At 39.4% G+C, this 23,604-nt stretch overlaps 1 protein-coding gene across 3 annotated transcripts in view; it reads right to left on the reverse strand.

The window, feature by feature from the left end:
- Positions 1-23,604, reverse strand: part of LOC111073651 (serine/threonine-protein kinase NLK) — a 68,279-nt gene that overhangs the window by 27,920 nt on the left and 16,755 nt on the right. The window lies entirely within an intron of this gene.

Raw genomic sequence — 23,604 nt, forward strand, 5'->3', positions numbered from 1 at the left:
TTACTGCAGCACTCGGCACTCCTGCAGCATGGAGATACAGAGACAAAAAAACAGATAGGGAAAGAAAGAGGGGGAGACTCCGACACAGAGCATTGAAACATTTTCCTCCTCCTGCTTATTTTAGCATCATTAAAGCTTTCAGTTACAGCATTTCTCTACCTCTTGCCTTTTCTCCTGTTCATTCTCCACCATCTGCACCGCCACATCCTACATCTTTTGCTCAACTTTTCTTGTCTCTTGTTGCACGTACAGCTCAAATGTTGATTGATCATTGAATGCAACAGTACCAGCTATAGCAACAACATCTGATGTGCAACAGCTGCTTAATGATTAAGCAAAAGCAAAGGAAGCGGACTCAACTTTTTGCAACTTACTTTAAGAACATTACATTGTTCCCTAAAAGCTTTAAATCCATCTCTAAATAATGTCTGAAATAAATGCCAGAGAATAATACCAACAGAAGACAGAAATGCCTAAGGGGTAGGAAATATTTATATATACATATATGCATTTTTGTAAATTAATTTTGTATTAGCATTGAAGGGAGGGAGGGAGGAGCACTTTCCTGTTCGAGGATTACCTATTTAGGGATTAACGCTTTAACTTTTAATTATAAAAGCTCCAGTACGTCTTACGTCTAAAAATTAGGTACGTTCGAAAAAGCATGTACATATGTATGTGTGTATGCATGATATATTTAAATTAAATGAAAATGTTCTTTCGATTTTGCTCAAACGCCCTGTGGCGTCCTCCTCCGCTCTTCCAACGATTTCGGAAATTCGAAATTGAATACCCAACTCGGGGAATTATCCTTTCTGACATTTATCGCTGACATTAATCACTTTTGTCGACAATTGCTGCCGTGTCTTTGACTTTTGTTTGTATTATAACATAGATTTCATATTAATATTTGATTATATTTCTGTGGAAAATTTTAAGCGGGTATTTTTGTGTGACTTTTCTTTCTTGTTTTTCCTCTACCCTTTTGAAGTTTTCTTCACAATTTAAGTGGTTTTTATTGTTGTTTTTATTGTGGCTGATTTTTCTGCTGTTTGGCAACCTGATGTCTGATGTTTGGTAATCGACTTAGACGAAAATCAATTTGCCAACTGCATTTCAGATGACATCACAAAGTTCGGGGAACAAAAGCAATTTTAGCCTGATTTAAATACTTGATTGAAACATCTTTTGCTTTGGATTCGGATACGGTGTGTGGGCCTTAGCTTCAGTGTGGGCTTTAGCTAGCTGTGAACTAATCTGCATTAGCATATGGTTTCCACAAACAGTTGTTTACAAAAATTTTTCTAATTTCTCTCAATAGTAAATATTCGTAGGATTTCAGTCTGACTAATCATAAATCTCAGCTCACCGCTTGCAGCTGACGCAACAAAACTGCATTTCTATTGGGGCCATTGTGGATGGGTTCAAAGGTTAAAGCTAGGAACAGAGGATCAGAGAAAAAGACATTAAATATTTGATTCTCTCACATGAATTCCAACCAATATGTGCAGATCTGATCAATAATTCCAATTGACTTGCAACATCTCCAAAACATTTATCAGCGATAAACTCGATCTCTTATCGCTTTGCAACCTTTTAATTTCCATAATTGTATGCAGAAAACATTCATATGGAAAAATAGCAAGGCAATATTTCCCACGCAACACAAAAACTGAAAAAATTCACTAAGGTCGAACAAAATTTACAGCGGGGAAATTGCAAACCAGTTTTGAGGGCAAAGTGAAACACAAAACGGAGGGCAGCCGTGTGAACGAGTGGGCGTGTTAATTACAGTGGGTCAAATAATGACAATGCAATACAATTTCTTTCCAAACAGGATAATTCTTATCTATATAATTTTTACATCCTGCTTCCTTTTTTATATTACAAAACCCCCTTGGAACAGAAAATGAATAGTTACAATTCACCACAACATTTTCCAACGGGTACCAAAATGCAAAGCAGAGAACGAAAATTACCAGCAAGACTCCAGAACTGTTTATGCGTGTTGTTTTTTTTGTTGATTTTAAATCCAGTTTACGCTAAAAATACACACAGTCAAATGTACACATGCATGTACATATGTGTGTACAATGTACACTGCACATTTATAAGTGCGTGAGTGCATATGGCCTATCCTATGTGTGTTTGCATTTGAAAATGCATTGGCAAGCGGAAATGTTAAGCAAAGCACACACAGCAAAAAGAAAAAGAAACAGCAACAACCACATGAAACAGCTGAGAAACACAAAAGCAAAGAAACGACAACGGCGCAGCGACGAAGAGACAGTGCCTGATGATTACGATTAAAAAAGCAGCAACAAAAACTGGCTGCGGGCGTCGCTGCCTCCACCGCTGCTTTTGCTTTTGTGTGGTTTAATGACCTTGCCCAAGTTGCTTTATGCTCTATCCCTCTCGCTTACACACTCTCACACACTTGCGCGCTCTCTTTGGGGCTTTGGTATTTGCTCCCCTGCCAAGCAGACGCCGCCACGCCATGTGGTCTCCCTTAGAGGGAAAGAGATAGAGGGGGCCACCAGATACCAGAGCAAGGAGAGCGAGGGAGAGGATTACCGTGTCGCTGGTATGTTGTGTGCCTAATTTTAATCGCACGCCGTTCTCCAACCCCTCCCCTCATGGCTTCACCCTCTCCCACCAGAGCACTTTATTTGCAGAAAGCAGAGTGAATTTTATTTTTAAATAGTTTAAAATTGCCTATCTACACAAGGGAATTGTGTCAAGTGTAAATTGAATACATTTTATACCCTGTTCACCATTCCGTTTTCCCCAAACTTTCTCGCTCTGACTTTTCTCTTTTACGCTATCTGTTTCTAGGGGGACTGAAACGATAAAATTCTCATCAAATCCAGTCAGTAAAAATCGTTAAAACTGAAAATCGTAACGTTGCCATAAACGAAATCCCATCTTGCTATAATATAAAATATACACCAACATCTAAAAATACATTTTTAGCCACATAATTTATGATCCTAAACGCACACAACGATGTCAATGACATATGTATGCGGGGACGGTAGGTGAAGGGGAGTGACGAAGGGGCTGTGGGAAATGGCTGAAATGAGCGGAAATGGCACAGGCGAAAATGAATGGAAAATGTGACGCACTAATGTTTTAGGGCGACTTGGTAACAAGAAAAGTGGGGGAGACGAAAACAGTCCTTCGGAAATTATTAAGTAAGGGAAAAGAGATTAAGAGATAAAGAAAACGTAGGATATCCCAACTAGGGATAAATGTATATACATACATAATCCCTAAAAAAACGAAAAAAACCAAATCCAACCGAGAAATAATTAATTAATTTTTTTATCATTCGCGATCTTGAAAATTTGTTGGTTTTGTTTGTTATGGAGCATCGGTTCGAAAATTATAATTTGGTATAAAAAACCTATAAACTTTAAAATTTTCTAAAAAAAAAAAAAACCATGTTTGACCGCCAGTTAGTTTTTGCACGTACATTTTTTATAATTCACGGTCTATAAAAGGTTTTTTTTTTTGAAGCAGTACAGACTCCTTAAAATACAGTATAAAAAAATATAAACAAATTTTAACCATTTTGGCCGAGTTTTTTACCTCTAATTCGCGGGGTCAAACGTTAACCGACTTCAAAAATTTTGTTGCCATCGCTTTATAATCACTTAACACAACTTTATCTGCCACCCTCCATTTGGAGATAAGACAAAATGATAGAGCCATAAAAACCAACAACAGAGTTCAATGCTCTTCCTTGGGAGTTCAGGTTTTTTTTTCCCTCCACTTAGAACATTAATTTTATCATAATGAAATTATTCATTCGGAAGTGTGTTGGAAAAACAAACGAAATTCCTTGCGCCAAACCGTAGGAGGGATAATTATGGATAACACACTTAATGTACACGATTCGTTTATGAGATGATCATAATCATGATGGATGAATATGTATGCTTTTCATTTCAAAGAATTTCTCACAGGGTGTTGAAAAAGAGAGTGATATGAAGGTAGCGAGAAAGAGACAAGGGGATCAAAGCGATTAGATAAGGTTTGCTTCAATTAGAAGTCATTGAACTTAAAAGTTCCTGATAGTACGCCCAATCCAACAATTAACCTCTTTTTGAGGTTATAAATCAATTCACGTTGGGCCTAAAACGAAAACGAAAAGAAAATCAGGGTTGGGGCAATACTCTTTCGTATCATGGCTGGGGCTGGGTTTGGTGCTGGTGGCATAAGGCAGGGACATGTAATTATGTAATTGTTATACTACAACAAAAGCTTATAACCCTGGCAAATGCAGCAAATAGAAGACAGCCAAACAGCAGCGTTGCTAGCCCGAAAAAACTAATAAGTGACAAAAGCAGCATGTTGCTGGGGCGGGGAAAACCAAAGCAAAGGAATGAGGAAAGATGAAAAGAAAAGAACTCTCTGTCACCGCGATGACGTTGTAGATGACGTTGTAATTTAGCGCGTCCCCTTTTCTGTATTCTTTTGTGCCCAGCCTCCACTTCTGCTTCTGCATTTCTCAAGGTTGCTGCTTGCCATTTTCATTTCGCAGTGTTCCTTCCTTTAACCCCCCTGCAACTGCTTATCTGTGTGCAGTCTTTTGTGGGTGTGTGCCTGCCATGCTCTTTGCAGACCTTTGTTCAAAGATCTTAACGTAGGTCACAATATTTCTTTAAATTTGTATTTCTATTTCATATAAGCCTTCCTTTTCTCCCCACTTACATTCAAGGAAACCTAAGGGAATGACCACCAGCTAACGAATCTCCAATCCCCAACAAGTGTCCTCCAGCTGTCCTCCTTCTCACATACATTTTTAAATCGGCTCCACCACCCACTTGCACTTCCACCGGATCCGAATTTGCTTCGAAATCAATTGCAATGGTCCCAAATATAACCACCTACTCGCTCGCCCAACTCACGAGCAGGAGAGCAGAAAAGAGAGCGCGAGACAAGAGATAACAAGACCTTCGCTTACCTGCAAGGAAAACAGGGAATAATCAATAAATATAGTATATCTTTGATGGACGTATCGTACTGGTAGTCGTAAGGTAAAATAAAGTTAAGTAAAGCCGACCTCATATGTCCCCACATTTTGCCATTTCATTTGCCAGCAAATCACTTGGCAAGTGTCATAAATAATTCCCATACTCGACTCTCGATACTTCACTTTCGAGAGAGCAGCACTTGCAGCGGAGTTTGGGGAGGAGTGTGTTCGACATGTGCCGGCAGGTTGTGTTCATAATTTATGCAACCATTTAATGGTTTTTTTTTTTACTTTTATCTCAATGTTTTCGTCAATGACTGACTGAAAACGGGTTCTGTTAAATGCGAGTCTCCCACTCACCAAGTGTGTGAAATTATTTGAATTGAAGTAAATTTTACGAAACTATTCATATGGGAAATCGAACTCGAGGAAAAAGGAGCATTAGTGATCCTACAGTATCCCCTACAGTATTCCACCTGGCCAGTCCGAGGGTTCAATTAAGATTTCCACTCCCACACATGCCACATGCAACATAGTGAGTTCATCAATTAAACAGCAAAAACCATCCAGGTGTCAGCTAACAAATAAAATGCATTTACCAAATAAATTTTGCATCAGCAAAAGCGACAACAGAAAGTGAAACAAATGCAGCAAAATGAGCAGGCAGGTAGGGAAGTAATCGATAAAATTCCCTTGCTTCCTCCATGGATGACAATTATCAAATTGATTGCAATTTGCATTTCTAAATGGATGAATGAATGGATATTGAATGGGTGCCTGTGAATGCTTCGAATAATTAAGTTGCAATTTTGTTCACTTTGATGGAATACCATTTGAAAACTTCAACCAACGGCTTATGATTGACCCTCAATCATCAATCACTGGTAATGCATACACGATGATTGTTGATTACTTTTGATAAGGTTATACTAAAATATCTCCCCTCTTCCGCTCCTTTCTCCTTCAACGTACCATTCAATTTTAACTTTTTGCAAATAAAAGCTCTCTCTCTGTCTCTCTTTGACGTCGCAGTGGCAGCGGCCAAACAACCGTATGATACAGTAGACAGTACTTAAAAGACAGAAAGATAGAGAGTGATTCTAAAGTTGGGCTGCTCATGAGTGAGTGAACAAAACGAGTTGTTCACTTAAGTGATTGAGTAATCTCTCTTGTGTTTTATGAATTCGGGAGCGCCTTACTTTTCGTTTTGAAAAGTAAATCATACATTTTTTTGTGAAAGTGAAAACCGGAGCCTGCCTTTATTTTTATGTATTCCGTATGTACCCCAAAAATAAACTGGGAAAAGTTAACAAAAAAAAAAAAGCATTGAACTGAAAGAACAACTGAGTGAACTACTGAGAAAAGTGAGATAAACAAAAACAGACAAAAAAATCTGTAAAAATTCTTCAAATTTAAACAAGTTGGTGCTGAAGCGCTTCAGGCGAAAAGCGAATCAAACAAAAATATATAAATTGTTAAGAAGTATAAAAAGTGGGAAAACTGGTATTCCCAGGCATTGCAAACAACAATTAGACGATGAGAAAACAGACTTGAAGCCTAGGGCTTAATCAACTTTCTTTGAAAGAGAGACAAAGAGAGATTCCCCTACAAGGACAAACGGAAATGAAGAATTTGATTAGGAAACAAGATTGTGCATGCATCAAAAAGCAAAAAAAAACTCAAAATTTTAACTTGAAAACATTTCAATTTGAAACAAAAATCATAAAGGGAATTTTCGATGGAAAGGATTCAGATTTTTATACATCTCTAATCTAAATTCCAATAAATCATCGACTATAAATCGTTATTGAAAAGTAATGGTAGGGGCCTGCAATTTGTTTTTCACATGCATCTTGTAGCTTTTCAGTATTTAAAGATTTCTCGTTATGTTCCAACCGAGTTTTCTTCTTTTAAAAAAATATTCCTGCCACAAAACGTGCTTGGAAATAAAAAAAATTAGGCTTTCCTGCAAGATGCCTATTCCCGTGTGCGCCTTCACACGCTGAGAACTTTCTTTTGGGGTAAAATAAGTTCTTTCGTTTTGCATTTACATAGAACAGGAAATCACCTGCATAGGGGTTTTCATTGGCTCTTTTTCAGACGTTTTTTCGTGGGTTAAATCGCAAACGTGTTTGGCATTAAAAATCGATGCGGAAAAATGCATTTGAACGGAAGGTTAAGGGGAGGGAAGGCAGGTAGACGTAGGTAGGTTGTTTAGGAGTGTCTATACCTGGGGTACCTCGTACCGCTACGAGTGGTACAAAACAGAGTTGAGGAGCAGTCGTCAGTCAACACAACATACACGCAACAGCAATAATTAGGAGTGGAAAACGAAGACCCTCTACCAGACAGGGGCTGACTCTGGGGTGGGGGGATATTTCTGGCAACATGCAACCAACTGAGACGTTTGTCTGCCTCCTTCTGCCAGTGCCAGGGCAGCGCTCTCTGCATGTAATTAGTCAGAACTTCCCTTCTTTACTAGTTTTAACGTGTTTTACTACAATAATTGTGTAAGTTTTATGTACTGTACAACATTTTGTTGTCTGCCTAGAACCTCATGCCCCCTCGGCCAACAAGCATGTATGGCATATAAAGAAAACAAAAAAAATTTGTCTCCATGTCCATGCCCATTTTCTTTTCTTTTTTCTGTCTATCTTTTCCATTTTTTTTATATGTGCTCCTTAATTAAATGAAGATCTGATTCTGTTACAGAAGAGAAGACAGAATAAATTTCCTCCTACTCGAGACCAGAACAAATAAAACACATGTGGCAGCAGAAAGGCGCAAGAGAAGCGAGATTCCCAGAAAGAGAGAGAAAGAGCGGCTGCATAGGGGTTGCTCCATGCAATAACCATGCCCAACAAGGCGTTTGCGTAATGTAATTTAAATTTTGTATAACCTTAAAAATACTGCACCCAAAAAACAAAAAAACCAAAAAAATCGAAATAAATCAAATGAAAAGCAAAATTGAATTTAATATAAAATAACTGGAAAAAAGGATGCTTTATGTAAAACAAAAACCAGAAATATCATATATTTAAAATCTTTTTTTTTTGTTTGCATGATTCAAATCGGAAATCACGGAATAAATAAAAATATTTAACACAAAAATACATATACAAATATGGACGTAAATTAAAGAATTCTTAATGGGGAAAGGAATTAAAGCCAATAAATGCAAAAAATTTTTATATTAAAGAACCATTTATGACAGATGACGGTACGCCACAAAATGTACAAAGAGGGGCTTGTCTGCAGGGGCAAAACTACAGGTTGCATGAGAGAAGGGCAGCCTCCAACACGCTGGTTCAATAAACTCCACCAACAGTCCCTGCCGCAGTCCATAGCCGATCTATAGCGAACTTTTTGCTCCGTTCTTTGTGTGCGCTGTCTCGTAAACGGATCGAAATCGCCAACAACCAACAGACGGACTTGAATAGGCCTAAAGTTGATAACCTTGAGAGCATTTTCATGCGAAAGTTCAATGAATTTGTAGTTGCTCAAAGAGCGACGACAGGGAGCACACACATGTGAACACAACAAGAGAGAGAGAGAGAGAGATAGGAGAGATCGGGGCTAAAAGTGAATCAAAAACCAGACTAAAAATTGTCGAATGATGTGGAAGAATAGGAAGAGGGGAAGGCGAAACGAGAGAGCCAGAAGTCTCAGCAGAAGACTCTGAGAACCAGTTCAAGTAAAAGAGAACTGTAGTTGCAGGATAAGGGGGGGAGTTCTAGAGAGAGAAATAGAGAGGATGGAGAGAATGTGTGAAATCGATGCATCGTCGGTCTGTTCGTCTTCTTCCTTTCCTTCATCCTCATCTTACCACTCTTTCCGTCTCACCTCCATTGCCCCTTCGGCGAATGTCTTCGAAGCTCATGAAATGCGCAGGAAATCAATGATTCGCTTCGGTTTCGATTACACACACACAACCGTACGAACACACTCACAGACAGGAACACACATGTACTTTATTAATGTATTGGCAACACGCACAGCATGTTGCTGAAAGCATTTCCCATAAATTAACTAAAATTATGGACAATTATTAAGCATTGATCAACCGTATAACCTGAGCGATGATCGATCTCTGATTTCCACTGTCCCCCCTCTCAGCCTTAGGCCATCCTCTATCTTTCGCTTCACCCCTTTTGTTTTTGTTGCATTTTCCGCTTAACTTGCATATTTATTGGGGCGTTTGGCGTTTTAATTAAGCGATTTGTCAATTCAAATGGTACGAAGATGAAGCAGAGGATTCAGGCCTAGGCTGAGAAATGCTTCAGGGAAAACTCTGACAGGGAAGGATAGAGAGAGATAATTGACTGGGCAAAAAGGGAAAATTATAGAGGTAGTTAAGGCATACGAAAAACGAAAAATATACAAAAGATACTTGAGAGAAAAAGATGCATTGCTGGAAAAGCTGGGTAGGCCGCGGCAGGCAATTAGTCAATCATAGGGCTAAGGAGAAGGAGAATCGGTTGCTGGTAATTGAAATTCGACGCAGACATCATTGAAAGGGTGGGAGATTGATTGCCCGATCAGGAGCGGATAGGAGATACAACGTGTAGAAATATCGAAATAGAATGATCTGTGTCCCCACATTTAACATATCCCCAAGAAGTGTAACATTTCCACAGTATAGGTCTGGGCCCCCTGGACGGATCACTGAGTGCCCTTAAGGTCGCGGCTCTCTCGTCCATTTGCGCCTCTAATTCATTTCTTTAATTTCATTTTGTTTTAACGCATTTGTCAGTAATCAGAGCTAAAGGTAACTATATTTGTATTATTCCTTCCCAGTTTTTTTTTATGCTGCAACAGAACCAATAACAGAGGCATTCAGTTTAGCCGCTTGGCTAAATGACGCAAGGAGAGGAGACGAGGCAGAGGCAAGAGTCGAGTAAAGCCAGTCAGCAGAGTCTGACTCTGACTCGGGGAATCGGTCTGGGGTCTCCGACTAAACAGCCTTTTGTCAATTCCCCTACAAACCTCCAAGCACCAAGCAGCAGCACTAACAGCAACATCAGCAATAACCTCAACAACAACTCGGCTAACTCAGCTGATTGTCTTTCATAATGGTTGTTATGTGCCCGCCCCGCACGGCTTGGCTGCGCCTGCAGAACGAACTTGAATGCTCTTACGGAAGGTATTCGTACTTTAAGAGCACGCTTACATATAATTAAAAGTAGGAACAACTATTTCATTTCAACTTCCTAAAATCTTAATCAGATTACTATATCATATAATATCTCTCACATGAACGTTCTATGTACATATGGTAAGGTAACTTATGCTTCGGCTCCCCACGGCTGTCCTCTCTTTTTGCTGCTGCTGTTGGAGGTGTTTCTGAAACTTTTGTAGGCTCCGCGCTGACTTAACTCCCCTATCCGCTGCCCTACCCTCTGCACAACTCTTATACTCATTCCCCCTCTCTGCAGTCCTCTCCCATCATCCTGTGAGCGCTGCAGCTGCACCAAAGATCAAGTGTTGAACTTTAATTCTTGTTTTTGTCATTTTGCAGGTGTGCGAAGATTTGTTGCTCTTTTTTTTTTCTTACGTCTTCCTTTTTCTTCAGTGTGGGTTTTTCTCTCCCTCGTTGGCTGCTTCCGTTTCATCGTTCCCCCTGTCACCCTCCGCCTTGGATCAGCCTCTGCAATGCTTGCCTGCTTGTCATAATTATTTGCACGTCACATCATCTGCATGCGAATGGCAGGTGATGTGGGAGAAGGGAGAGGAAACGACCAGAAGTCGGAGCTGCTTCCCTAGGCGTTCTTTTTTTCTTTTCCCTCTGTGCACATCTGTTTTTCCCCTGTTATTGCTGTTGTTTTTGTGTTGTCATAATCAGAAAAAAACTTTTGTTGTGGTCAATTATTGTTGTTGTCTCTGTTTATATGTATGTATGTAAGTCTCTTCGATTTTCTCCCTCCAAACCGACATCCATCAATCCATCTACTGCCGTTGCGGTCAGCTCCTGTAAATTGCCACTAAAAGTGTTGAAGTGCTGCACTTTGTTGTGTCATTATGGGAGAGAGAGATATAAATACAGGCAGAGAGGAGTGCAAGAAGGGAAGCTACATATGTATGTATGCATATATATACATACATACATATTTATATGTAATATTCATATTAAATTATGTTCAATGTATGTATGCGGCTTTCACGACTTTTAAATTACATCAAGAACAAAGGCGAAGATAAGGAAGGGGAGGGGAGGGAACGCAGGAGACAGGCAAGAGCTGGAGCAATAGTGGGATAGGGTATAAGGAGAGTTTCAGGAGCCAGAAGAGATAAAAAAAACACAGGACTTTCAGCAGAATTATCCACCTATTTTTATCCTCCCACGAAGAGCTCAAGCTTCATCTAAATATAGAAAACATGTGAGGACACTCCCCTGAAAGGATTTACACCCCCTACCAACAACACGTTTTTATGCCTCTGTTTTTGTGCCTCAATCTGTCGTCCCCCGTCTGTCATTGTCCTTCCTAACACGTGTTAAGGCATAGGACAAATCCCGACTCTATTTATAGCAAACAAGTGCGTCAAGGAAAACGCTTTTCCTCGCGTACGTCAGAAGAAAACTATCCTCAAGTGAAGGAGGAGGAAAATGGAGAGGACGCAACCAATAATAAAAAATCGCATAACACTTGAAAAACCGCAACCAAAGACAGGATGAGGGCTAAGAGTAAACTTCTGTGGAAACAGAAGAACTGTAAGGGACAGAATGCTGATGCTGAGAATACCGAGGATGCTGTAAATGCTGAAGTTAGCCGCATAATCCACTCAAAAAGCTGGCACTGCTCTGCTTGCTGTGCTTTCACACAAAGTCCCAAGCTAGAGACAGATTCAAGAGGGTGAGATGGAGAACGGGAGAACAGGAGAGAGGCTAAATCTTGAGACTGCAGTCGTTCGTTCAGCCAAGCATTTGGACAAAAAGGAAGTCACTTGCCATAATGACACTTGTCGCTGTCTCGCTCTATGTCTTGTCTTCCTTCTCGTTGTTGTTGTGGCCGTTTCTGTCGCTGTCACGGCGCATTGCGTGCAAGAGCTTGAAATGCAGTGGTGAGAACGAAGTAGGATAGGGATAGTAAAACAGATCACGAAAGGCACGAGAGAAACTATGACAAGATGAGACTGCTCTTCAATCTCCTTTAAGCAACACTGTAGCTATCTGAGTCAATCCATCTTTCATCAATCACCTTAATAGAGGCTGGGAATTAGACAATAGATGTTGCACTGTTATTATTGATATTCTAAATTTAAAACGAGTTACGCTGCTCTTTGTGTTTTCAGGTGTTTTTCTCTGGGGGTCCTCCAGACAGCCAGTTTCACGGCAGTTTCCTTCTTTTTTTATTTGAAAAAAAAAATTTATAAATTTTATGTTTTTTTGATTATTTTTTATATTTCTCAGTGGCTATTATATTTTTTATTCATTATTTGGAGTGTTTTTTTTTTTTTTCAAGAAATGTTTCTGTCAGCCCTAGGCGGGGCCCTAGGCAACTGCCTCAGGACTAATACGGCCCTGGACCTATTCTCGTCGTCACACTTCATATTTTGTTGCTATATTCTGTCGCTCGACTCAACGCGGGCCGAGGCATTGACGAATCCGAAAGCAGAGGCAAAGGCTAAAGATAATTAAAGAAATAAAAATTAACGCCCAAGCACACACGAAGTTTCTGGACCTCGAACCTCCCACAATTGACAGACTGATCGATAGATAGATAAGATACGGACAGAGGGAGAGGTGGTAAGGGGAATTAAAGTTTCTCGCATTTGCATTTCCCGAGGTAGTCGCAACAGCACCAGCTTTTCCCCATCATCATCAGCATCAATTTTAACTGCAAATTGAAACTTTGATGAAACTTTGATGCTTTTCCTCGACATCATTTTCCACTGTCTTCCTCCGTATCCTTTATTCGCCTTCCACTTTTACTTGGTTTAACTGGAAATGTAAACATTGTAAAATTGTTTAAAGGCGCCTGCGGGTTAATTCGTGAATACTTCCTAATGGATAGCCCAATCCTTACTATTATTAATTGCTTATTGATTTCCACGTTAGTATTATTTTATAATTTATCAAAACTTTTGGGCAGCTGAAGAAGCTCTCTAAATGGTTTTAGGGGTAAACGCTTTTAATATCAGCGGTTAGCTTACTTGGGATTCTCTTCTCAGGCCCTTAAAGGTCCTCCTTTAGTATAATATTTGCGATAAGCATGAATTACCATAACTGGATCTACAGAAGCTATCTAATTCTGTTGTAAACTGCATTTAAAGTAGTTGGATCGGAATTATTGATAATAGTGTTTTTGCGATATATGTACATATGTATATGTAGCATATTTAATAAACCTTAAGTACAGCAGCAGCAGGAGGCACGGGACACGAGGCAGCAACGAAGAGAAAGGAGGGAAATTTCTCTTTATTCTCTTAGCAGATTTCCTTCCAGCCCGTAACCCTCTCTTTCCATCCTTCTCTATCCTCATCATACGCCTCGCCAACTAGTTTTCCTTCTGGGGTGAGGGACTGCATGCCCTAACCCAATCGTACCCCATTGTAGAGGGGTCTCTTCTCGGTCTCTTTAACTGTATATTGCACACACCTCTTCTCTCCCCATATCTTGATCTTTAAAGTTTTCTAAAGGTGTGCCATATTTATAAACATTCATTTCTCGATTTTTGAAAGAATTTGTTGAATTAAAATGTAGAGTTTTCCAAGCATTTTCATTGCTTTTCGTAGAAGCAGGTTCCAATTAAAGTTTTGTGCATTTCATAAGGAAAATTTGTATGTTCTTTATGATTGATGGTGGGGAGGGAGACCTAAGAGGGAATTGGCAGAGAGAACAGGTACGAGGAAGAGGCATTCCCTCGACTGTCTGGCGCGCATTGGAGTCAAAACTGGGTCAAATGATGGAAAAAATTTATGAAGTAAGGAGAGAGAAAATAGAAGAAAAAAGAGCATAGAAAAAGTGGAGTTCAAAAGAAGAAGAAAATAAGAGGAGAAATAAAGAAACTGAGCAGGCAACTGCAACTAAAGCCCAATGTTTGTTTATGAACGAGAAGTACTCGTAGTCGCACTATCCATATCTTTCTTATTCTAACTCTCGATCTCTCTGTCTCTCATTTTCCTTCTAATTTACTATTGTTTGTTTTTCGTTGTTTTTATTGTAGCCAAAAATCTCATGGACATAATGAAATCTCTAGGAGGAGAATAGTGGAAATTAAATATGGGCACATTGGACGGGGTCTAAGGAAGAAGTTGTGGAAGAGTAAGGGAATATTGGTACTACTTAGTTTTTTCATGAACAAAAGATAAATCTTATTCCGAAGGAAGGCCCAAAGAAAACCAAATAAATAATCAATAACGAAGTAACAATTTCATAAGAATGATTCCATCCATGATAATCCATCCAACAGATACCCAATTATGCCACAAACGGCATTTCGCAAACGAATTTCTAATCAATTTCAAAGCAAAATGAAATCTACAATCTGCCGAGGCAACCCCCCACTCCGTCGCCTATTAAAACACACACCTTAGAAAAGGTGTTAACTGCAATTTTATGCAAATTAGTTCTCAATTCTTCAGTTAAGCGATGCCTATCCTATCGCTAAACAAAAAGCTAATTGCATTGTTTGTATTTTCGTGGTTTAATTAACCAAAAAAACGTTCAAGACTCCGCCGCACCTTGAAATTAGACAAGAGATATATCGTATATCCGTCGTTTACGGATTATAATAAAAGATATAGAATGCGAGTGCGACACCTACATACACATGTGTCTACCTTGAGGAGGCAAACGGAAATCGGATCTGACAATCTCTTAGACGGAGAACAGACGGCGAAAAACATGACAAACTTTTAGCCATAAATATTGGCTAATTATACGAGTACTTTTGGGGAAACAGAAAAAGCGAATAGCCTTCAAAGTAACACAAGAAAATACAACAAATAATCAATGGGCAATAACCAATAACAACAAAAAGAGAACAAAACATGAAAAAAGCTAAGTAAAAAGAAATACAATCCTAAAATGTCAAACTAAAATCAGAAATTATTCGTTTTTATCTGGTGACCAAGAATGTATAGACTCTCAGGGATACCCTCGCTATAAAAAGTGTATAAATATTCGCCATTAAAATTGTTGAAACTTCTTTTGTGGTTCTGTCAGCTGCAGCGGAAAATGTTAACTGCACAAAATTTAAATACATTTTCTTCATGCAACAAATGCAGGCAGTAGCAGTAGTGGCAACAACAGAGACTGCGGCAGAGGCAGTCACGTTACGGCAGTGGCAGTCGCAGACAGCTCGCGTTTTGTGCCACTAACCCACTTCCAAACAACCGTCAGAACAGCCCGACAACACAGACCCCCACAACAAGCTCCAGTCTTCAACAAGCTCTCAGTCTCTCCATCTGTCTCTTTCAGTGCCTCAATGTGAAGCGTTGACAAAAAGACACAAGAAAAAAACAAAATGCTAAAAAGCGATGCTGACTCTGACTCTGAAAATACGCGCGAGCTTGTGTTTGTATTTTGCTTACAAAAATGCCTTTATCTATGAGTATTGGTTAAAGCTGGAAGCAGGAAAAGAGATTGACCCCAAAGAATGAAAGAGCATTCAGCATCATCCTTCAGAATAAGATTCTTACATATGTATCCTGGGGAGTCTTCTGCAGTCCAGAGTATTTATATTTCGTTATAATTTTCACTTACACCCTTTTCCTACCCTACCCCGTTGCCATCAAAGCTCGTTCTCAAACCCAACAAATAAGGCAGTTTTAAAGCCAAAAAGGCGTTGATTCATTTGGAATAGGCTTTGGAAATCACCTTCGGTACCACCATGCCCCTTCACCACACACACAAAAAAGGTTCGATTGATGGAAAATGGTGTGATTGGAGCATGGAATCGATCTGAAGTCAAGCCTGATGTCCGAGAGCTTGCGAGCCAGAGGCCAAGTGATTTCTTTTGTGGTCAAATGGACCAACAGATGTTGTGTTTGGCTGTAGCTGGAAATCGGTGGAAAACAGCTCAATTGAAAGATTGAGCAACTTATTTGTGGGCCGAGTGACAGGCGGGAGACAGATGTAGATGAAAATGTACATAGTTTTTATGTTTGTTCTGCTGTGCTCTGTGTGACCCATAAGAATGATCAATCTTTCAGAGAGCGACAGACGGACGACTGACGGACCCCAGAAACCTCGACAAACCACTCACAGATATCACTGCACCATTTACCATTTTGTAACATTATCAAAGCCCTCAGTAACAATTATGTGAGCATTGTTGCTACACCTCACGAACTCCACTTGTGTTCTCTGGTCTCAGTCCGTAGTCTTTTTGAGGTATATGATTCATCATCAGATACTGAAAGGCCGAAACAGAGACGGAGACGGAGACTGGGGCCGAAACAGAAACTTCTGGCCATAATAAACATAATTTTATATTGTTGGCAACAGCTGCAGTGAGTGGACACAAGAGTTGGGAAATTGAGAGTCGGGGTCGGGAGTTGCCTTTTTTGGAACTCCTTTAAAAAGAGTTAATCAAGATCTAAATGGCTTTATGGTACATTATTCTTTAGCACATCCAGCACATCCTACTATATATTCCCATAGTATTCAATTTTAAGTATATGTTGCGATTTTTTGAGTCTTCTTTTTGTTCTTTTTTTAGCTCCGTTGAGTCCGGTAGCATGTAATCACTAAATTTCACGATTTATAGTACAATATTTATTTTTCAGTACCCTTTTATATTTCATTTCGATGATAAGAAATATGTTATATTAAAGTACTTCAATATTTAATATTCACTTCAATATTATATAGTATTTATTACTTATTAATTGGTATTAATTATTACAATCCTCGCTCTCTCAGAAAAACGGTTCAACGAACCATTTAAATTTAATTCATTTCCACTTTGAAGCCAATTAACAATCTACTAATAAAATGTATGTACAATATTTAAAGATACAACACACCGAAGGGGCGGGAGAGGCAGGGTGTGGAACCAGTCCAACAGAGGCCACTGCCATATACCATATTGTCATAAAATATGTTAAACAAACGGACAGACAGAGAGATAGAGATAGACTTCATCTAATTAAAAATATAATTTATGTCGACTCTCTTTTCGCTGATACCAAGAATGGCATAAAAGGTGTGTGTGTGTGTGTTCGTGTGTGTGTGTGAGGGGCCACTATACTTTTAGAGGAGACTGACCTCCTACAAAAAATAGAAGAAAAAGACTTACGCGAATTTGTCATGCGTTTTAAGTAGTTTAAAAATACGGTCGCGCTTTCGAATGCGTTTTATGCATCTACAAAAACGCTAGACCGTTAATTTCTGCAGGGAAGTGGGAGTAAACGGAACATTTCGATTTTGATTAAAAAGGTTCGAAGATGGCAGCAGCTAGGGAAAGATGCTCACACCCGCTTGAACAGGGCTTTCTAGTCAATTAAGAGCTAACAGCTAAAAAAACGCATTTGATCATTGCGAAGATCATTTCAGGGATATGTATGGGAGCTTGTATGTATTGTACAGACCCTTAGGGGCATTCAACATTTACAATTACAAAACACAATTTAATTCAACCGAAAAGAGAAAAATTAACTCTTTTTCCAGCATTTTTGCATAGATAAAAGATAAAAAAAATTTAACAAAAAGATGAGGTTTTGTTGTGTAGAAGTTCTTTTTGTGGATGTTGTTTTTATTGTTGCTACAGACTATTTCTGCTTTGATGGCTCTGAGGATTTGGGGCATGGGGTCCGTTTGGTGGGGGCTCAACAGCGCGTAAAAGTCAACGACAGCTAAATGTGCCGCTCGAAATGAATTTCCGACTTTTATTGTGGTTATCCCCAATCTCCTAGCCACCATCCTCTATGTATGTATGAATATCTATCCTTCCTTTGGATCCGTCTGACTTTATAATTGTAATGCGATACACACGCAGCACCTCTTCACGTACGAGGAGTATATTCAACTTTAACTTACGACCCTTTTGGTTAGCGCATAGAAAAATATCACACGGGGCACTGGTCCATGACTCACTTTTGTGGCATTCGCTTTGAAGTTTACTTTGGAGTCAAGTTTGGGGGGTGGTCTACGAGAGCTACCGCGCAATTTTGTAATCAAGTGATGAAACTTACCTAAAAAGATAAGAAAAGAAGTCAAAGAGTTAGTGAATATATTAAAATGTTTAAATTTAGTTTGTATAGTATTCTTTAATTTTTATACTCATACAGTACCCGACTCCATATAGTATATATAGCTAACTCTCTCCCAGTTAGATCCGTATTCGAACAAATAAACTTCTCTTTCTTCCATTACCACTTCATATACTACATATGCAAAGTACGTACATATGTAATTATGCATGCTTGTTAGTGCATCCTATGTAATCTGAACACTTGGTATCTTGATGTCGCAGCAAGTTTGCCTCTACACCATTTTAATCGATTTTAAATCGTTTCTGCCGCACTTTTAATTGTACTGCAGTACAAAAAACAACCAAAAGAATATAACAAAAAATTAGTCAAAAGCAAATTGCAGCAAACCCTTGAAACGGTCTCAAGTGGGTCTCAAACTAAATCCCAAAAAAAATCTCAATTCAATCAAATAATGAAAAATACTGTAAAAGGGGGTTTCAGAGAGGGAGAGACACAGACAAAAAAAATGTGAGGGGTAGCGGGAAGAGAGACACTCAAAAAACAAAGATCAAGTAAAGTTTTTCGCATCGTGGGTCCCCAAATGCGGCAGAGAAGTCAGCCAACAAAAATTTGTCAACCCGAATAAAGGGGAAAAGGGGGTAACAAGAGCGAGGAAATGTGCTCAAAATGTATGCAGCCTCTTACCCCAGAGAGCCCCTGGAGAGGCGTGGCTGTTACACTGCCTGCAAGCAGCAACCGATAACAGTTTTTCTTCTATTTCTAGATTTTGTTCTCAGTCTTTCTGTATGTGTGAGTGTGTGGAATATGCATGGGGCCACGTTACAAACAAATGCTTGAGGGACACTGGACCAACTGACAGAATGACTGAATGGCAGACAGTCTAACTGGGGGCATGATGGATGGAATAAATCCATGAGGAGGGTGGGGAGATTGTCCCATTTTTCGCTGTCTGATGGCTTGTTGATTTTTATTTGAGCTAAAAGTTCATGATGAGTTGGGGAAATCTTCCCATGTTTAATTTTTGATTATGCAAAAATTGTTGCCTTTTCTTGGGGGTAACTCTGTATTTCTGGTTCATGGAGAGAAGAGAGAGAGACAGCAGTTCTAAAAGGACTGCTGACTGCCAGATAACGGGGTTAAGCTGTATGAGAAAGGAAACCCTTTTCCCGACAGACAGGGAGAGCCACACATTCTGTGAATAAGTTTTCCACCACAGGACAGGGAAACTATTGGGATTTTTCAAGATTTTGCAGTTAAACAAAATAGAGCTTAAGCTGTAGAAAGTTTTTCTGGATGTGGAAATTTGGAATCCTTCCTGGTGAACCTTTCCTCCAAAGTGGAGTCATATTTCAAAGAAATATGTATATATGTAAATATGTACTTAACTATTGGTGGCATTTCAGGCAATAAAAATCGTTTTTCAACACACTTTCCAATAATACTTAAATAGTGGAAAAGGGAGAGAGGGAAAGGCTAAACACAAAGCATAAGAGAAAAAAAGAAACAAAAAAAAACAACAAGTAAATCAGTAAGCAGAAGACATTTTTTTTTGGTCAGAAGTCGCCGTCTTCACGGTTTAGTTTCTCTCTGTTTTTTCCGGGAATTTCTAGACATTACACACACACATTCTATATTCTACATTTTTTTCCACAATATGGGATGGAAAGGGGATGTGGGAGTGGGAGGAAGAGTGCATGTGTCTGTGTGTGCGAGGGACGCACGGGTGTTATACGCGGTTAAACTTGAACATGCCACTCCTCCCCCTCCTATTCCTTTTCCACCAACATCCCACGCATGCAACCCATACACCCGCCCACCTATCCTCGTGTAAACCACACGCGCCCCCAGTACCGTCACCGTAGTCTTTGTCGTCGTCGTTGCCCGCCAATTGACACACCCCTCCATATTTTTATCCCAGCTCCTTTTCCTCTTCTTGGCCTGGCTGTTTCCTTCATTCCGTTTGTCCTTTGTGCGACCATCCCCAGCCAAAGTCCAGATCCAGCCTCCTACACTCTCTCTTTCGCCTGTTTGCCCAACATTTTCGTGTATGTGCTCTAGAGGAGGGAGGTAGGGAGAAAAAGGAGGAAGCCACGTAAGACCCCAGCGAAAGGAGAGATGCCCTGCTCAATCCTGTGGCTAATTTTATTTTACGCATACGAAACCACGCATCGTGTGTGTCTTTCTTTTTTGGGGGAATTTTCTTCGACGTGGAAAACTATGTACAATGTTATGCTGCCTAGTTTAAAGCTTGCTACAAGAGCATAGACAGGGGTGCGGTTGTACAACAGGAGGGGATGGGAAAACAGTTTTCTATTTGGGATGAAAATTTGCACCTTTTGTGTTGCTCGGTGAATCGTAATGAACATGGTTTGAAAAAGTTTGTGGAAAAACCTCGTAAAATGTACGTATAAAAAGTTCCCAATATCAGCAGCAATGAAAATACAGAAGCTGCTGATATCAAAATCTAGTTTGTAGATTATATACAATATTGTATTGATATCAAAAACATATATAAAATATAGAAGGATTAATGCGTAGAATTTTCTTTTCTTCTCTCTCTCTCTCTCTCTCTGTATGTCCCAGTTCCATATTCCATCTTTCTTCATGTGTACACATATGTACAGCTGTGGCATAAATAATAGCACCATGACACTCAATTTTCTGTATTGAAGGATTTTGCTTAAACATTGGTATTAATGAACGGTTTAAGAACTAATATATATACTAAAGGATGTAATCTAATGTTTCCGAAAGCAATAGTTTGTATTGCAGACGTCACACGAAAATTATCAAAATGAAAAGGAATTATTCAGGAATTGAGGCGGCAACAAAAATAGCACTGATTTCCAAAAATTAAAAAAAATACAACTTTAAAAGAAGCATTCCAAATTTTTCATTAAAGTAGGTTACTTTAGTTGTATTCAAAGGTTAATATTTTTTTGTAAAGCCTTTGGAAGCAACCACAGCCCTCCATGTTTCTAGTTATGAAAGTTCACCTCATTTTCCGCTCTTTCCTGGGAGATATGGCTCCACTAATAATGCCTGATATCCCAAAGATCAATATTGTTCCTTTGTTTCGTATTAGAAACATATTTTTTAGCTTTAGAGCAAAGATTTTTCATGGTGTTCATATCTGGCGACTAAGCAGGCCAATACATTACATTAAATACACTGATCTCGAACCACCTTCGAGCTTCCTTGCTGGTCTGTTTTGGATCATTTTCCTGATGGCAGACACAAAACAACGGCATTTCCTATTCCATATAAGGCAGCATCATTGTTTTCTAATATTTTAATATAGACATGTTGATCCATAATCTATTTGTGCCATGTATTGGACCACCTCAATAATACGAAAAGCATGCCCATGCAATGATACCTATCCTATATGATCAACCAACAATTGGATTCACCTTAAGATAGGTGTCTCCTTCTGGGATAAAAGTTTTGATCCTCTTGCTTTATTCTTACCTAAAGTGCTTCCTAAGGCCCAAAACTAATTTTATGGTTTCACATTCCTGCCACAATCTACTAAAGACACCGTGAATTTTAATATAATCAAGAACATAAAATATCAAAAAGCGGAGAAGTAAAAGTTTTTATAAAAAACCAATTTTAGTGCTATTTTTGTTGCCGCCCTATTTCGCTTCTTTTTTGGAAAATTGTGTTTAGTAGTATAAGAACCGTTAGGAATTTGAGAGTAAGCACACTTCTATCAGAGAGGAGAACATGTAAACCTAATTGATATTATAGTCAAGGGCAAAATATGTTGGTTAGAGATCAGGCTTTGAAACAATAAAGACTGTGGTACCAAACAGTGCTATTATTTCTGCTGTACACATATGTATGTACATATGTACACATATCCAACATTTATTTTTAATACATTTTCATCATAAATGTAACCATAATCCGAGGAGGAAGCAGTTGCTTGAACCAAAATGTTGAGCATCCTTTGCCTTTGGATGTAACTCCTTCCTCTCCTACCCCACCCTCTTCCCCCATCCCTTGGAGTACCTTGATTAAGATCATAATCGTTAAAATTACTTCAGAGAATGTACAACTATTTTACAAGCGAATTGCTATTTTCTTCTTGTTTTTATACCCGTACTCAAAAAAAGAGTTAAGGGGTATATTAGATTTGTGGTAAAAGTGGATGTGTGCAACGCAGAGAAGGAAACGTTTCCGACCCCATAAAGTATATATATTCTTGATCAGCATCAATAGCCGAGTCGATAGAGCCATGTCTGTCTGTCCGTCTGTCTGTCTGTCCGTCTTGTTGAGCGCCTGGATCTCAGAGACTATAAGAGCTAGAGAAACCAAATTTGGTTTCCAGACTCATGTGATATCACACTGCTACAAGTGTATTTCAAAATTTCGCCCGCCTCTTCCGCCCCCACAAAGGACGAAAATCTGTGGCAGGCACAAATTTAAAGATACGATAAAACTAAAATCGTAGAAAATGCCCATATCTACCAGATTTCCGAATCTGAATTAGATCGGATCATAATTATAGCTACAATGAAGAAATTAATTTTCTGTTGGTTCTCTGCCGCGTTCAGTGCGCGAGCAACCCCTAGCGGAGGAGATGTAGAATCTAAATGGAACATGTATGTACAATCTACATGTTAGATGTATAATATACATTGTAGATGTAGATAGCAAATGTATTCAAAAAATTTTAAGAAATCATATGCTCAAAAATGTATATACTGACTGAGTACGGGTATAAGTAGAGTCGCGTCCCCAGAAGCGACTCACACGTTCCTTCTCGTTATTACTTATACAGGCCGTTTACCGAGGCTGAGGAGGAGTGGAGCATGGAGGATGGCGACGACACGACGAAGTTTGGTGGCTTTTGCAAGAAAATAATTTTTGCCAATACTCTCGATGGACGGGCGGCAGGTGGTTTTTCTTCCTCTCCCCGTATCAAAATATTCTTTATTCCCCTCTCCCATGCCCATCGATGTCTGAGGTCCATTCAGAGTCTATCTCTCTGTCTCTCTGTCTCTCCATCCCTTTTTCTCTATTTCACTCTCTCACTCATTCTCACTGTGTATGTGAAGGCCTCCCTCCCACTCAGTCCCTCTCATTCGCTCCGTGTAACTTTTACGATGTTGCACAAGTTGCCTTCTATCTCCTGAATGTCCCCGTATCCCTGTCCTCTCTCTCGTCTCCTAAATCCTTTTCTCCTATCCCTCACTGCCTTCCCTTTTCTCTCTTTCCCGCCTTCCATGTGCAAAAATTTTTACCGTTTGAGTAGTTGCCAGATTACGTTGAAACTGTAGGGCAGGAGTGGAATGGTAAGAGGGGAGAGGGGCAAAGGAAGAAAGGGGCTGTGGAGAAGGAGGATGGCTGGTGCCAACGGGGGAGTTGCTTCCGTCTTGACTTTCACCGAGATTGTTTTTCTGTCTCTTCCTATCCTATTGTCTTCTCCCTCTGTTTTCTCCTCTGGGTCCAGGGAAAAT

This window comes from Drosophila obscura, unplaced genomic scaffold (assembly GCF_018151105.1).
Source record: "Drosophila obscura isolate BZ-5 IFL unplaced genomic scaffold, ASM1815110v1 contig_200, whole genome shotgun sequence".
NCBI classification, from domain to species: domain Eukaryota; kingdom Metazoa; phylum Arthropoda; class Insecta; order Diptera; family Drosophilidae; genus Drosophila; species Drosophila obscura.